This window comes from Podarcis muralis, chromosome 1 (assembly GCF_964188315.1).
Source record: "Podarcis muralis chromosome 1, rPodMur119.hap1.1, whole genome shotgun sequence".
In the NCBI taxonomy this organism is placed as follows: Eukaryota; Metazoa; Chordata; class Lepidosauria; order Squamata; family Lacertidae; genus Podarcis; species Podarcis muralis.
In genome coordinates this window covers 51041910-51057408 of record NC_135655.1, presented here as the reverse complement: position 1 = coordinate 51057408, position 15499 = coordinate 51041910, and the positions used below count along the sequence as shown (strand labels likewise).

The following is a 15499-nucleotide window of genomic DNA, read 5'->3' as shown; positions in this document are numbered from 1 at the left end:
GGACATTCTCAGTGGTGGTACCTAGGGTCTAGAATGCCCACCCTCATGAGACATGTTTGGCCCCTTTTCCTCCTTCTGTGAAGTCTCATAAATGCTATATTGTTTCACAAATCAATGGGCTTTTTATAGCGATTGGTTTTTATTTTGGGACGCGGGTGGCGCTGTGGGTAAAAGCCTCAGCGCCTAGGGCTTGCCGATCGAAAGGTTGGCGGTTCGAATCCCCACGGCGGGGTGCGCTCCCGTTGCTCGGTCCCAGCGCCTGCCAACCTAGCAGTTCAAAAGCACCCCCAGGTGCAAGTAGATAAATAGGGACCGCTTACTGGTGGGAAGGTAAACGGCGTTTCCGTGTGCTGCACTGGCTCGCCAGATGCAGCTTTGTCACGCTGGCCACGTGACCCGGAAGTGTCTCCGGACAGCGCTGGCCCCTGGCCTCTTAAGTGAGATGGGCGCACAACCCCAGAGTCTGTCAAGACTGGCCCGTACGGGCAGGGGTACCTTTACCTTTTACCTTCACAAATCAATGGGCTTTTTATAGCGATTGGTTTTTATTTTGTAGTGTCTAATTAAGGCTGACTCCATTATAGTCAACTATACATCAACATTTTACTGGTTGCTGTTATTTGCTTGGTGTTGTTCAGCATTTTACTGTGCTTTGTTTTTAATATTTGTGAACTATTTTGGGGGCCTCTTGGCCCAAAAGCAGCACAGAAATGCACCAATAAATATTCACTTCTCCTTTAACCAGGTGCATACAACAGTTTATTGTAGTTATAGCAAAATTCAGACCATGGGCTTCAGTTAACTTTGTATCTAGAAGGATTATAATTTTTTAGTGAAGAGAATGGAAAGATATTACAAATATTGTTACCATGGAATAATTTTGTTCACACAAAATGTTGCCAGCTTTTGCTTGCTTATAACATTTTTGCTCCTAGGCAAAAATGTTATAAGCAAGCAAAAAAAGAATAGCAATTTTAACATAGTCTCTTAGCAATGTATAGATTGCTATAGATGCAGGTGAATAGTAATATATTAATTTTCAATACACCCAACACGTCTACAGATTAAGTAAATCCACAAACCACTACCTCACAAAACAACTTGAAAATAAAGGAACCAAGCAAGTAAGAATCTGAGTTATAGCTCTTGAATCTTTCAAGTTTATTTTTATCTTGCCCTTCTTTTACAATGGAAAACCCTCAAGGCACATAACAAAAGGAATATAAAATACAGGTTTGTCAGTGGAAGGGGCTTCATTCTCCCATCCTCTATTGCAGAGCTGCAGGTGGAGTCCAATAGGTTCAGAGCCAAGGGTACAGGTGGCAATTAGGCCAGGCAGGTCAGTGGAACTTCCCAACCACACTTCAAACTATGCTCTAGAGAGAGACAAGGGAACCTGTTGCTCTTCAGATGTTATTGGACTACAACTCCCATCATCCCTGACTGGATGATGTGGGGTAGCTAGAAATGATGGATGCTGGAACCCAAGATCTACAGGGCCACAAATTCTGCTCCAGAGTTTAGGTAGAACCTGAACACACTTGTTTAAAGCATTGCCCTAACCCATACACATATATGTAACATCTACCCATTGAAAGGAGGAGACTAAAGACAATGGTCTCTTTCTAGTTGCCTCCTAGACTCCATAAACAGCCAGATACTCTTGGGAAAGATCACAAGGCCCTTTCCACTGGTCCCCCGCTACATTCACCCATTTGCAGTCTACTTTTTTTGTCCATTAGCTTTTAAGTTATAAACAAAGTGGAAAACCAATACACTTCCCCAAAATAGAACAAAACCAAGCTGGAACCTCATCTTCTACTTTTACTTACACCATAAATTACTTTTGGGATTAGGTCACTGTAGTATATATTCTGCAGATACACTTCATACATTCCTTAATAAATATTCTAAGTAAAAACTAGGCAGCTGTGCCTCTCTTAATCAGTGCATCCTTTGAGAATATGGAGAGGCACAAGTAGTAGGTCTTGCAACAAAATGTGGACTTTGATACCACATGATGTGCTGAGCACAAGGTATAACCATCTTATTATAGCCTACTAAGTCAGAAAAAGCCAGCCTGTATAGGCATTTGACCCAAGTTGGCAATTGTAAAAGTGCATTAACCACTGGATTGCTCAAAGGATAATCCCACAGGATCAAGAAAAAAGCAGAGCTAGATGGGGTAGGTTTGCAGTCTGAAGGCTCTCCTGGATCCAGCTTTGCTCCTAGAGGTAAATCAGACTGTGGTCATGACTAGGAGAACCTTTGCCCAGCTTCAGCTGGTGCGCCAGCTTTGCCCTTTCCTGAAGAAAGCAGATACATCACACATGACATGGTCAGAGCAACATGTTCAACATGGCGCTACCCTTAAGAGTCTGTCTAGAAGTTTCAACTGGTGCAAAATATGGCCCCTGAAATGTTACCTTGGGCTTATATTATGGAACAAAACATCAGGCTTTGCTTCACCTGCATTGTCAGTCAGCACATTTCTGGGCACAATTTAAAGTGCTACTGATTGTTCCATATAAAGCCCTAAATAGCTGGGGCCAAGATACTTGAATGATTACATTCTCCTGCACAAACTAACCCCCAGCCCCCAGGTTCATTATCAGAGGCTTTGTTCTAAATCTCAATGCCATCAGAGGTATGAATGTCTGCAAGCCAAAGCATTCTCTGCAGTGCCTCCCAGATTATTGAAGTTCCTCCTCCAGGCTCAATTGGTTCCCTCCATATTGACATTTACATAGTTTAGCACAACCTCTCTGTTCCATGACATCTTCAATCATTCTTTCCCTCCCTAACTCCACCCTGTTTTCATGTCTCTGCTCTATTTTGTTAGGTTTCATTTTTGTTTTCATTTCAGACTGAAATCATACCATCTTTAGATCATTTTAGCTTCTGATATGAGCAGCCTTGAGGGTTTTTGGAATAAAAGGCAAGACAAAATATTACGTACCAAAAATAACAAGAAACCAAATAATTTTACTATGGTTGCACGAAAGGCCATGAAAATGTGGAGTTTGGTACTATGTGTGGAAATCAGCACCCTATGAATCTTGTATCCTATGAAACTTGCTTTGCTTTCTCTCTCTTTTAAAACAAAGTCACTAGGCTATGTGGATGTATATGCAGAGGAAACCATGTGGCCAAGGCCCAAACATTGAGCGGAAGAGCCTAACTTTCAAGAATGATGGGGGAGGCACTACAAAAACTTTGCAGATCTTGCCTTTCTCCTACCTCATAGTAGTTGCATTACGCAACATAGGCAAAAATGTTAATTTGCACAATTAAAAAAACTGAAAAATAAGCATGTTAAGAACAAACATCACTAAAAAAGACTTTTCATGATCCATTCCAACTTTTCTCTCCCTCACACAAACATTTAAATGTTACAAGACCTTTCATTTATTTTCATTTACTAGAACAAGGGTATCCACAGACCAGCTCCAAGGTCATTTTTTCTGACCCCAGGCAGCTCTTCCCATGAAAAGATAGAATCATAGAATCGTAAATGTTGGAAGGGATCACAAGGGTGATCTAGTCCAACTCCCTGCAATGCAGAACTCTTTTGTCTTGTGTGGGGCTCTACACAAGAAACAACTCTGAATTAAAAGCCTCATGCTCTGTTGACTGAGCTATCTACCACCCAAACTTTCAAGTTATTTTTATCATGTCATATGGTTCTACAGAACTCTTCAAAACAGCTAACAATTTATCAAATAAGAAATTCAATTCATCACCATACAAAACACCTAAAACTGTCAAAACTATCAAAAACAAGATCTAGAAGCAGCCTTAAAAAAAGAAGAGCACCTGGGTTACAATTTTCAATACAATAAATATTCAGCAATGCTCTCAACTATCTGCAAAAATAAATGCTTTTAATGTTCTCTTAAGAGAGGAAATAGAACTGTCTCGTCAAAACTGCTCTGCAGGCACCCAAGCACTGAGAAGGTCCAACCTTGCCTCTTTTTCTAAGCAGTCTATTCAGATTAACAGCAAGTCCCACATGCTGATCTCAGCATACAGTATTGGAGAAGGAGTTTCTGAAGGTATCCTGAATCAAGTCCCCTTTTAGGGCTATAGAAGATTAGCCATGGCACTTTTAATTACACTCAGAAACCAGTATCCTTCTTACACTTGTTCCAAAAGATGTTCCCATCAGCTTATATCCACTAATAAATGGGAAGCTTCATTCTTAACCCACTGAAATTTCCTAGCAAAAGGCAGTCCCACTACAACAACAGTTGTCTAGCCTGAGGTTCACCAAAGCATGCATAACAGTGGCCAGGTTATGTATCACATCTCATCTCAGATGAACAAGCTGCACAAATATAAAAAGGGGGACACCTGGATTGCCAGTAGTACATGTGAAAAGGATCTAGGGGTTCTAATAGACTACAAGCAGCAAAAAAATCTAACACTATTCTAGGCTCTTCTGCTAGATGGTACCATCTTTATTGAGGAGCCTCATCAGTTGTGAGATTCTCAGTTTGTAAAGCAAAGAACACTTCCAGTCCCCAAACTACTGGGGAACAGTGCCCCCCATTCAGAGTACATATGTTGCTTTACTAAAATAATAATATTTTGTAAGAATTGCAGGAACCAGATATCAAATATATTTGAAGAAACTTGCCCCAGAAATAAAAGCACATCTTCAATAAATTGAAGGGTTTTTTTAAAAACAAACAATCAAACAAACAAACCTGAATTTGTGTAAAGATCAGAAAGGTGACCTTTAAATTTGAGTTCTTTAAAAGTTACACAACCCAGCTGAATCCTATTTGTATTTTTATGTTTCAAGTCAACCTGCTCTTGAAACAATCACTGAAGTTTACACACACATCACATACAATGAATTGTATCCCATTAACAGTTATTAAGTTCAGGGTATCAACCCCAAATCTTTTTTGATGAGCATTTTAAGTATTCACAAGAGCCATGCACGTTACACCTATAGCATGGTGCTGTAAAACTCTATACATATCTACTCATAAGTAAGTCCCAATAATTTCAGCAGGGTGTACAGGATTGAAATCTATGTAGGAACTCTACTCAGGACATGAAGGGGATGGAGAATCAAAGCAATAACCTATATTTCTTATTTAATAAATTCCAGAGGATTTTGTGCAGTTATTAGAGGATAGTGAGGTCACCATATGTAACTTAGGAAAGAAAAAAATGGGCTTTTTATGTAATATACTTGTCCCATGAAAACACACACATAATTATGAAGACAGAGTTAGGCAGGTAAGAGAACTTTTGATTCACTTTTAACTACAACTGTATAAACTACAAAAATGTATTTTTTAGCTTAAACGTATAGCAATACTAGAGGCAGAGGCAGAAGATGTGTACTACTTGCTACTCATCCATAATACAGATTAGCTTGAAACATAAAAATATTCATGAATATCAATTAGTGTCCTATGAAAAGAAGAGATTAGTGCAATTAATTATAAAAAAGTGATATAGAGGGGGCAAGTAATTGATTGCAGTACCCTGAAATAAACCTTCCACCATGTATCATGAACAGCACCAAATCCCAAACTGTCCAATCAATAGCCACATAAAGCAGATCTCTCAGAATATCACAAGTACATCTACTATTTTTAAAAGATTATCCTTAAACTGCTGCAAGTCTTAGTCCATAAAATTGCACATTTCAAAAGCAGTAGTCAAGGTTTTTCCAAGAAGGTTGTTTAGATTATGTGTAGAGCATGACCTATGGACTCGTGTCCCAAGCTTTCAAAACCAAAAGTCTATCCATACTTGTACCAATGTGGGCAACTGGAAAGGACACATTACTAGTCAAAAATCTAAAAATTAATGGTTTGGATCTAGAGGTGTCTTTGTGAGTGTAGAGGCATTCTGCCTGCACAAGGGGGCCCCCACTGAATTTTCTCAGCATCCCTGTGCTGCTGTGGCCCATCCCACTCACAACACGCAACATGTTCCAAAGGACCCCTTAACTCTCAGGAGTGGCTTTTCAGGGATATAGGAGAAAGGAAAGCCCAAGGAAAGGAGAAAGTATAGCATTCTACTTGCCAATTTCTGGATCTAAGCAATGTTGTAACTATTTTTTTCCTGTGTGGCTATTCCAAGGAAGAGCATATATTTATGCTCATAGTTCCTTCACACATGCTAGATTAGTGTGTTAATGGTTTTAAATACATTTGCTTTGCCTGCCTTAAAATCTAAATAATGTAAGGGAAGTGTGTGCTTTTGAGATGTCATGTCTTAAAATATTGACAAGTACTTCAGTAAAAATAATTTTCAAGTGAAGCTCTGAATATGTTTGAATATAACATTCAGATCACACTAAGTGCACTTTATTGACTTTCCCCCCTGAATCAAATTTTATTTCAACTACTTTTAGTAGTTGTGGAACTTTTTCAGATATTTATAAAGAGCATAAAATTAACAGTACATACCTTTTCAGTTTGATATTTGTTTTGGGTTCCCCCCCAAATGTAAATCAAATAAATATGCTAATTCAGATCTTCATTAACTCAAAGCATAAATTTTCCCAAATCAAAGTTTTATGGAAAACACATACCACCAACCATACACCATTTTAAGGTTGCATTTTGAAAGTTGAGTGCTACCCCTGGCTCAATAATGATTTTACTAAAAACAGGATCCCTCTTTCTCTGCCATGGATTAAAGTGGAATCTATCTTTCATGAAACAAGAAAGGAACAAACTAAAAGTTAAAAAAAAATCCAGATGAAGCCTCTTTGCAGTGTTCACTATATATCAGTTCAGTAGAAAGAAAGGATAAAACAATTTTAAGAAAGTTTCCACCAGAAGGCAACATGTGGTGTTGGTTCTATTCTCGCAACTGTTTCTTATGTCTAGTGAAGACTCTAGAAACAATCTATATTCAAAAAAATGACACTGTTGTCACAGCATTTCACCAGAGGTGCCAATTTTAGCATTTATACAATTAATAGGCAGAAAAAGAAAAGCGCTCCATAAAGTTTTGGAACATGAAAAGCACACAGTACTGCAACAGTGCAATATTCAGTGCTGCTGAAACCGCCAGACAGACATTCTACTGCACTTCCCTCTGTAGGCAGCCGAAGTATTGATGAAGCCTGCAGATGCAGCAACTGTACCGTCCATAAAAAGCCAAGACAGCTGTTGCCATGACTACTATAAGTCAGTTTATCAGAAAAAAATATTGTGATTACTCATAAGTTTGGATTTATAAGATGCTAAGCCCCGATTGCTAATTGACTGAGGAGATCAACCATTATTTTGCATGCAAGTATATTGCCTTAGAGTAGCACATGGTTAACAATACTTGGAAACACAGCAGGAGAGGGAAAGGAAAAAAGAAATCAATGCCTTTCTGCCTAGTGCTTCTTCTCTTCAAGTACTGACAGTTTGTGTTCTGCATGCAGCCAAAACAAAACAGGAAAAACACCATATTTTGGCTTATATGTGAGGATTTTTTCCCTTAGGCCTACTAACAATCTAAAAAGTGTTATCGGAGGATTAGACTTTAAGATAAAAGGCCCCAAACTTTTTCACTTTCAAATTTAACACTTAATCAATTAAAATTTGCTCTTTGCTTTCCTATTAAATACAGCACATAGGTTTTAAAATCCCACTCTTAATTTAATGGAGAAGACAGCCATTTTCTTTCTCTAAAAAGGTACACATTAAACTTCTCATGGTTAACATAATATAACTCCTTTTAATCACTGAAGTATCATAGTGAGGAAGCATAAAATTTGGAGATGGGAGGGGAAGTCAGCAGTTGCCAGAATGCACCAGCAAACCGGGTATAAGACTGGGTTTAATAAGATGAAAATGTAGAAGTTTCTCTATTTCAGTACATTGCTGAAAAGCAAGGGAAGGTGGAATCATGAATTGAAAAGCTACATTTGATATACTGTTGAAAACTTTATCTTCAGCAAGTGAAAGCTGAGAATATATATTTTTTGATAATTTTGTCCAGCAGATCAGGCTCCTTTCCTATATGGAAACACCCTGCTACTAGCCACTCTGGACAATATGATTATACTATGTCTTTTAATCTAAAAACTTTCATATTTCATTTACAACATAAGAGAGAGTCTCGGTTTGGATAAAGCAGCAGCCAAGGATGCTGGTGTCCATGAGATAGATAGTGTTAATAGTGTATTAAAGGGCACTCATCATTCTATTTGCAAAGCTGAATTACCCATAAATTTTGACAAACCTATGCAGAATCACACTGCTGACATACCACATAATGTGCTTGTATTTCTTTAAAGAAAGCATTATGTTTGGAAAGTTGATCAGTCTAAATCAGTAATTCAGAGCTTAACTTTCAATTGTCAGGAGTGCTTTATGCACACAGTCACATGAGCTGGCAAAACAGAACACAGTTTTGTACAGGCTTCAAGCTGTCTTACAAGTCTGAAAACCTCAGTTTGCATTTAACTGGATCATAGATCTCACAAAGTCAAAGCTAATGCAGGAGTATTTCCAAGATTTACAGTGGAATCCAATGGTATCCATCTGACAGCCGAATGGGCATTCTTGGCAGAACAGATTTCCTCTCCCCCCTCACATGCCCCCCATATCTGCTTAAGAAGAGTGAGAAACCCTCCAGTGAAGATTTAGGGAGTGTGGGAAGAAGGGGAAGTCTGCTTGCATGACTTAAGAATTTGAACATAGATAGCAAATTTTAATAAGTAATATTAATCACTTATTTAATAAATAATTTAATCACAATTGAGAAGATTTGCACACCAATGTCCCCAGTTAAAAATTAAAAGATACAAGAACACAGAAACTAACACTGGAAAAGCCAAGTGTCCTTCTATTGAATGTTCATGGGTCATTGAGCAGATTAAAATTAAGTGCCATGTGCGCTTGAACTATCCTTTCTGTATTGTGTGAGATAACATTTGTAAGCACACATTAGCAATGAGGTTTTTAGGTATAGGTGATTGGTCATCTCTTCATCAAAGAACCAGGCCCTCTTCACCAAAGAATCACACACTATATATATATAAAAAACCCTTTGTCTAGTCTAACACCAAAACTCGCATAGAAAATATTTGAAGAAATAGCTTGCAGTTTGCTGACTTCCCTGCGTCTGTTTCCCTAACAAGTTACGCTTCTAATATGGAACATTATGCTCTTCAGTGTCAATAAGCTACCTATCCGGGAACCAGCATACAACCTGCCTCTATAGTAGCTCCAAGAATATGCTATCCTCAAACAAGCTGAGCTCAGAGGAATTAGATGTAAACATCCCTTTTTGCACTGGGATGTGCAGCCTTTTCCCAATATGTATCTTAATTCTAAAAATTGTTGAATCAAGTCCTGAACTACAATTATGACTTAATACACCATTACTACAACACTTGCCTCAAAGCTTATTTTTAGCCTCTTGCATAAACACAACAACAGCAGAATAGAATTTGCATAACAATTCTGAGGGGTTCCCCCCCCCACACTGTAAATAAAGAACTCATAGTAAAAAGGTACAACTCCAGTAACTTTTCATGCACTAGTATTCTTCTGCATCACACAGTTTACATGCTGGGGGGGGGGGGGGGAGAGCTAGATTTGTCTCTAAGATTTCCAAGGAGATGTGTAAATCAGCTGTTGCATTTTCATAGTAGCACTGTGCATTTTAATGTTTCTCAGTGTCCAGGGATATTCCATGCCATGGAGATTGACTATATGCAAAAATTTCTATATTTTTGCAGTTCAACTTCTTTTACTATTCTTTAACAGTGAAATAAGATAAGATTTTAAGCAGGTTCTCACACTACACAAACACATCAGCAATATCTAACTCCAGAAGTTAAAATCACAGCACCAAACAATTCTCACTTGCCATACTATTTACTTCAAACTACAGTAAGTGGAACATATTTCTTTTAATAGTCATATTAACTGTTAACAATATTATACAAAATTGGGTAGAATTAAATTATAACCATGAAACATCTCCACATACTGCAATTCATAAATTCATTCCAATGGTAAAGTTATCCCTGTGATACTGAAGCAACTCGTTCCAGTTTCTATTCCCTGCATAGTACAAAACACAACTCTTAGTAACTGTTAGAACTATTTCCCCCATATATTAAATTGAAACAATGCAACAGTATACTTCTGGTGTGAAACAAAGAATTATACGTGAAGAAAGTACTATAGAGTTTAATCTAGACCTAAGTCATGCTTAGTAGACTAAACCTACTGAAATCAGTGGGTCCAATTTATACTCCAAGCATGACTAATGTTGCAATCCTGGTCTCACTTTCCTGGGAGTAAGTCCCAGCAAATTCAATTAAAACTTACTTCTGAGTAGACTCGGTTAGGCTTGAAGTTTAAGTTTGTAGCTAACTGATAATATTTATAAAAGGCAAGCATGTCCCAAACAACAAGATGAGAAATTGTTCCATTATCACCAATAACTTCAATATACACAGAGGCCGAGCCAGACTAAGCTGATCACTTTCAAGTTGCATTGATTTCAATGAGAGAGTTAAGCATGTGCTCAAATCACTCCCACTAAAAATCAATGAGATTTAAAAGCAATTAGCTTTGGCTAGATTGGCCCAAATACTTTGCTGCAACTTCAGAACTTTGAGAACTACAGGAAATAAGTACTAAAATCCAACAGTGAACACTTGTTTAGCTCTAAAAGATCACTACAAATCTTAAACAGCATTTCAATATCAAACTTGAAACACTAAATATATTACTTATAATTGCTTATAAAGGAGGAAGGTGGTACACTTGAAAAAGAAAACAAGTAAATCCTAGCCATCTCATTTGATCATTCTTTTTCCAATACAATCGGGGGGGGGGGGTCCCAACACTTATTACAAATACCACTTACATTTGTGCTTACGATGCAGAAGCACTCCTGTATGCACAATGATGCATGAATACAGGCTTTTCTATTAACAACATTTAACCTGAAAATACTTTAAATAAAGGAGGGGAGATCATCCTTGTTTTACAGCACAATCCTATGCATGTTTACTCAGGAGTAAGACCCTCTGAGTTCAACTGAGTTCCCATTTCCTGATGCCCAACTTCAAAGGCCATTATACAAAAGTGGTAAGCAGAATGGATTCCAGAGGAAGATGCTATTTTACCTTTTTCCTCATAAGCCAGAGGTAATCTGCAAACTTCTAGATATTGTTGTATTACAGCTCCCATCAGTCCTGATCATTGGCCATGCTGGCTGGGGCTGATGGGAGTTGGAGACCCCAACAACAGCTAGAGGGCCACAGGTTAGCCACCCCTGCCATAAATACTCCAGCAGGCAACGACTTGGTTTCACAGAAGTTACTGTATGAACGACAAAAACAAAACAAAACTGGAAGCTCCTGAGGAAAAAAGATGACAACAACCAGTTTCTTAAAGTATTTTTTACATGGTCCTATTTTCACTTCTACTGGTTAATAATATAGCTACTGTTGTTGAAGGGAATTCAGAAGTTAAAGAGTTTTCATCAGAGGAAAAACTGAATAAAAGATAGTAAAATCTAATTCCAAGTTTATGTGCACTGCAGTGTCAAACGATGCTGCCCTGAGAACCCCAGCCATGGAGTAGTGCTTACTAAGTACTATGTAAACCAATAGCAAGAAACTCCAGTGTGGATAGACAAGTTCATAGAATATATGAAAACAAATAGGGCTCTCTCTTGCTCAGAATTATTATTAAATATCAGTATATTTAAATAAGAGGATTATAGGGAAGAAAGTCATTTCTTGAAAAGCTATTTAAACAAGTCTCTATGTTAAAAATGTAAAGTATATTCAATGGTGTGTACTACTGTCAAGGTTAAGGATCTGCAAGGTTACACCCACATTAACCCCACATTTTCAGCTATATCAGAAAAGTCACCTAATAATGTTGACCTTCAGGGATTCTTAATATTTAGCTAAACAGCATAACATCAAAAAAACATTTTCAACCCTATTTACCCTTACTTTTCATTGTGGGGGTGATTATTACTGCAGCATTTACCCGTTGTAGAGAAAATTTAAAAATAGCATCCAGTTTTAGTGCTTGCTACATGTAAAGGAAGTTGTCACAAAGTAAAACTTAACATTGAAGTGTCAAGGGAAATTATAAATTAAATATAAACAAGGATATGAAAGTTGGTCCCTAAAATTATTACATCCCTAAACTCTTCCAATTGAAAAGCAACTTACTCCCAAATAATGCTATCCTAAGAACTTCTAAGCAAAACAGGTTTAGGACTGACGAAGTGATAAGATCTTGGACCATGATATTCTGCTAGTATCACAGTGAAGGATTTTGAAAGTTGTTTGTTGAGAATGCCTTTCTGTAGTTCCTTTCCTTTATTCCTTTAAAAGGAATTTTCCTATGGAGTTATTTCAGCAGACATGAGCAGCAGCTTCTCCCCAAGTATTGTAATAATAAGTGTCTTGCTGTGATTAACATGATCAAGTGTGCTAATTTTCAAGCCCAGTATTAATCAATGGAGAAATATAGTGTTTAACTATCATTACTATGCTATAAGTAACCTACATCAGACTATTTTCTATATGCAGATATTTTATATTGCAACTTTCATTTTAAAAAGTCACATCCCTGTTGGAAATAGAGCTGAAAAGTATGGTCATGGAAGCAAAATCCATGTTCAAGTACACAGGCCTGAACAAGTATCAATCCACTACAACTTTACAAATGGCCCACTGAAGTTTAATCACATACAATAAACAATACAAAGAAATTAAGCCCCTTGGTCCAAACGGCATTTACTTTGGAGTATAACCCACTGATTTTACTGGTGCTTATCTGTAAGTGTGTGTGCATAGTCTGAGTTGACATTTAAAACATATAGCATGTAATTTAAATACAGTAGCATCCTCCTACCTATCAAAACAACCTCCTTGCCACCTGCAAGCATCCCCAACCAAATAACCAAAAAGTGGCCAATACATACTTATACTATATCTCAAACAGTGCAAAGCCATGAGTGAGTGGGGTTGATCTAATTCCCCCACAACAAAAAAGTCTAACAATGCAATCTTGAAGGCATCAACCACACTGCAAATATTTTTTTGGGGGGTAGGGATCCCATCAGAATAACAAAGAAGCAAACAGAAAAGTAAGGAGATCCACAATCACAAGGGGACTAGACCAAATGGCAGTCCCACATACAACCTCACTCCTCCTACATAACACACGCAGAAATGGAAGAGGAGGAGGAAAAAAAGAAGGTACACATCTCCAGTCACTGCAAACATGTGCCAGAGTAGGAGTGTGAAATCCCAAAGGTGTCCTTGCACCGAGCTTTGTATCCGTGCAGCAAGGGCTGCCCCAGGGTGAGGGGGGCAAGAGAGACTTCAGAATAACAAGTTGCTGAAGAAACGGAATTTTCCCAGCACTACTCGGGCCACCAAGACAAATTAAAGGCGAAGAAGAAGAAGAAGACGAAGAAGAAGGGAGGCGGAAAAAACCGCCGCCGCCGCAGCAGCAGCTTTACTACGAATCCTCAATCATCAAAGCAGCATCATTTCCAAGATAATAAAACTTCCCCCAGCAGCATCACAGAGGAAAATCAGCCCAACACACACAAAAGGGCCTGGAAATAATCATCCCGAGGAAAACCAGAAGGGATGGGAGAAATCACCCCTCCCCGCCAATGTGTCATCTCCTTCTCCCCCCTCCCTCCCTACTCCAATGTGTCACCTACTCCCTCCCGCTCCTCCACCCCCTCCTCGCTCAGAAACTTACTTCAATCCTTACAGGTGACAGAGAAAGGACATGCCCCCTTCCCGCATCTCGCGCCTATAGATCTATACAGATCTACATCTATATATCTGTTGGTGCGTGGGGGGGGGGGGACGACGACGAATTAAACTGAAGTTGTTGCTCCTTATCTCCAAGTTGGCTCGGGAGTCTGATGGTGGACTTTACACCCCGTCGTCGTCGTCGTCGTCGCCCTCCAAACCTACCCTTTGCTATCCCCCCACCCCTACCCGCCAAACTCCCTCAGAAAGACAACAAGGCACAAGACGGGGAGGGGGGGAGACCAGCACTACTTGGGGGGGGGGGAGAGAGAGAAGCAGAAGAGAAAGAAAGAACAGAGCGGAGAAAACAGGGAGGTGGAGGAGAGAATCCAAAAGGTGGGATACTACACCCTGCTGGTGGTGGTGATGTTGCTGCTGCCGCTGCCGCCGCTGTCTGGCCGGGCCCCCCCTGGCAGGACCTCTCTTGGAGGGGGGGAGACTCCTCTTCATAGGGAGAAGAAGGTGGTGCAGCTGCTCCTCCGGGCCTCCCTGTCCCCCTCTTCTCGGCTCCTCTCCTCTCCTCCTCCTCCTCCTCCTCCTCTCACTTTCTTTAATCTAAGCTGGGAGTGGAAGATGGTTGGTTGGCTGGTTGCTCCCTTTTCCTCCACCTCCTCCTCCTCCTCCTCCTCCTCCTGCTCCTGCTTTTCCTCTTCTCCCTCTCCTCTGAGGGGTCCTGTTCCTTCCCCTCTCCCCGGGGGGCTCCTCCTGCAGCAGGGAGGAGGGGGCGGGCAGGAAGAAAGGAACGAGGCAGAAGAGGCGCAGGAGAAGAGAAACTGTGACACAAAAACAAGCCGAGAAGCTGAACTCTTCTTCAATCCCATTCACCCGGCCCGGCCGCAGCACCCGCACGCCTGGATCACTCCGCCACCGGCCTCCCTTCGCTTTCCTTTCCTTTGCTTTCGCCTGGCCTGCCGGAGGCGCGCGCTCCCGACTCGAGGCTCGCGCGCGCCCCCGACACAACTCCCCTCTCTCTCTCTAGCTATCTCCCTCCCTCCCTCACACACACATACAGCTACTCCGGCCGCTCTCCGGAGCGAGCGGGTGGAGTGGGGGGGGGGAGGAGACGAGGGAGGGGACAAAAGCGGAGGGGGCGGCGGGCTCCCCCTTCCCTCTCCCCCCACCCCTCTCCCCCTATGAGTGAGGGAGGAGGGGCGGCCGGCCTCCTCGGGAGGAGGAGGGGACGCCTCAAGGCTCCTCCTGAGGGACTACTTGACGTGTCGGTGCAGCGAATTTATTTCCCTTTGCCTAAGGAACGGGCTGTGCTGCGGCACCCATTGCCTAGGGAAAAAACCCGGATGTAAAGTGAGTGAAACTAAAGTAGAGTGAAGTAGGGCAGCAAACTCTAGTAGAGCGGCAGCGGCGGCAGGGAAGGATCGTGCACCGGGGCTAGCGGGGAAGGGAGGGAGGGAGGGATCGTGCATTGGGGCAGGCGGCGGCGGCGAGAAGAAACAACCAGAAGCGCCAGCATCTTCTTTTTTCCCTCCCCTAATGCAAGTGGCTCTGCGCAGGAAGCGGATACACCGAGGAATGAGGGAGAAACACACGGCCAAGCATCCTCGCTTGCTCACTGCACTCCTCCTCCCACCCCCCACCCCGCCCCACTGCAAAGGATTCTGCACAGGAAGCGAATGCACCAGGGCAAAAGCGAGAGAGAAAACACCACGCCAACAACAAAAGGAGCACGCAGTGTTCTTTCACAAACAT

The 15499-nt window shown here is 40.8% G+C and overlaps 1 protein-coding gene across 8 annotated transcripts in view; it reads right to left on the bottom strand.

Moving 5' to 3' along the window:
• PHF21A (PHD finger protein 21A) overlaps nucleotides 1-14997 on the bottom strand; it is a 129390-nt gene extending 114393 nt beyond the window's left edge. Inside the window, exon 1 of one of the 8 annotated variants that reach the window (XM_028727242.2) lies at nucleotides 14146-14997. The gene's annotated coding sequence lies outside the window, so the exon portion shown is untranslated. Of the gene's footprint in view, nucleotides 1-13739; nucleotides 13979-14145 lie in introns of those variants that run through there. The other 7 variants (XM_077928838.1, XM_028727232.2, XM_028727251.2 and 4 more) reach the window with 7 other exon arrangements.
• Nucleotides 14998-15499: the final 502 nt, after the last annotated feature.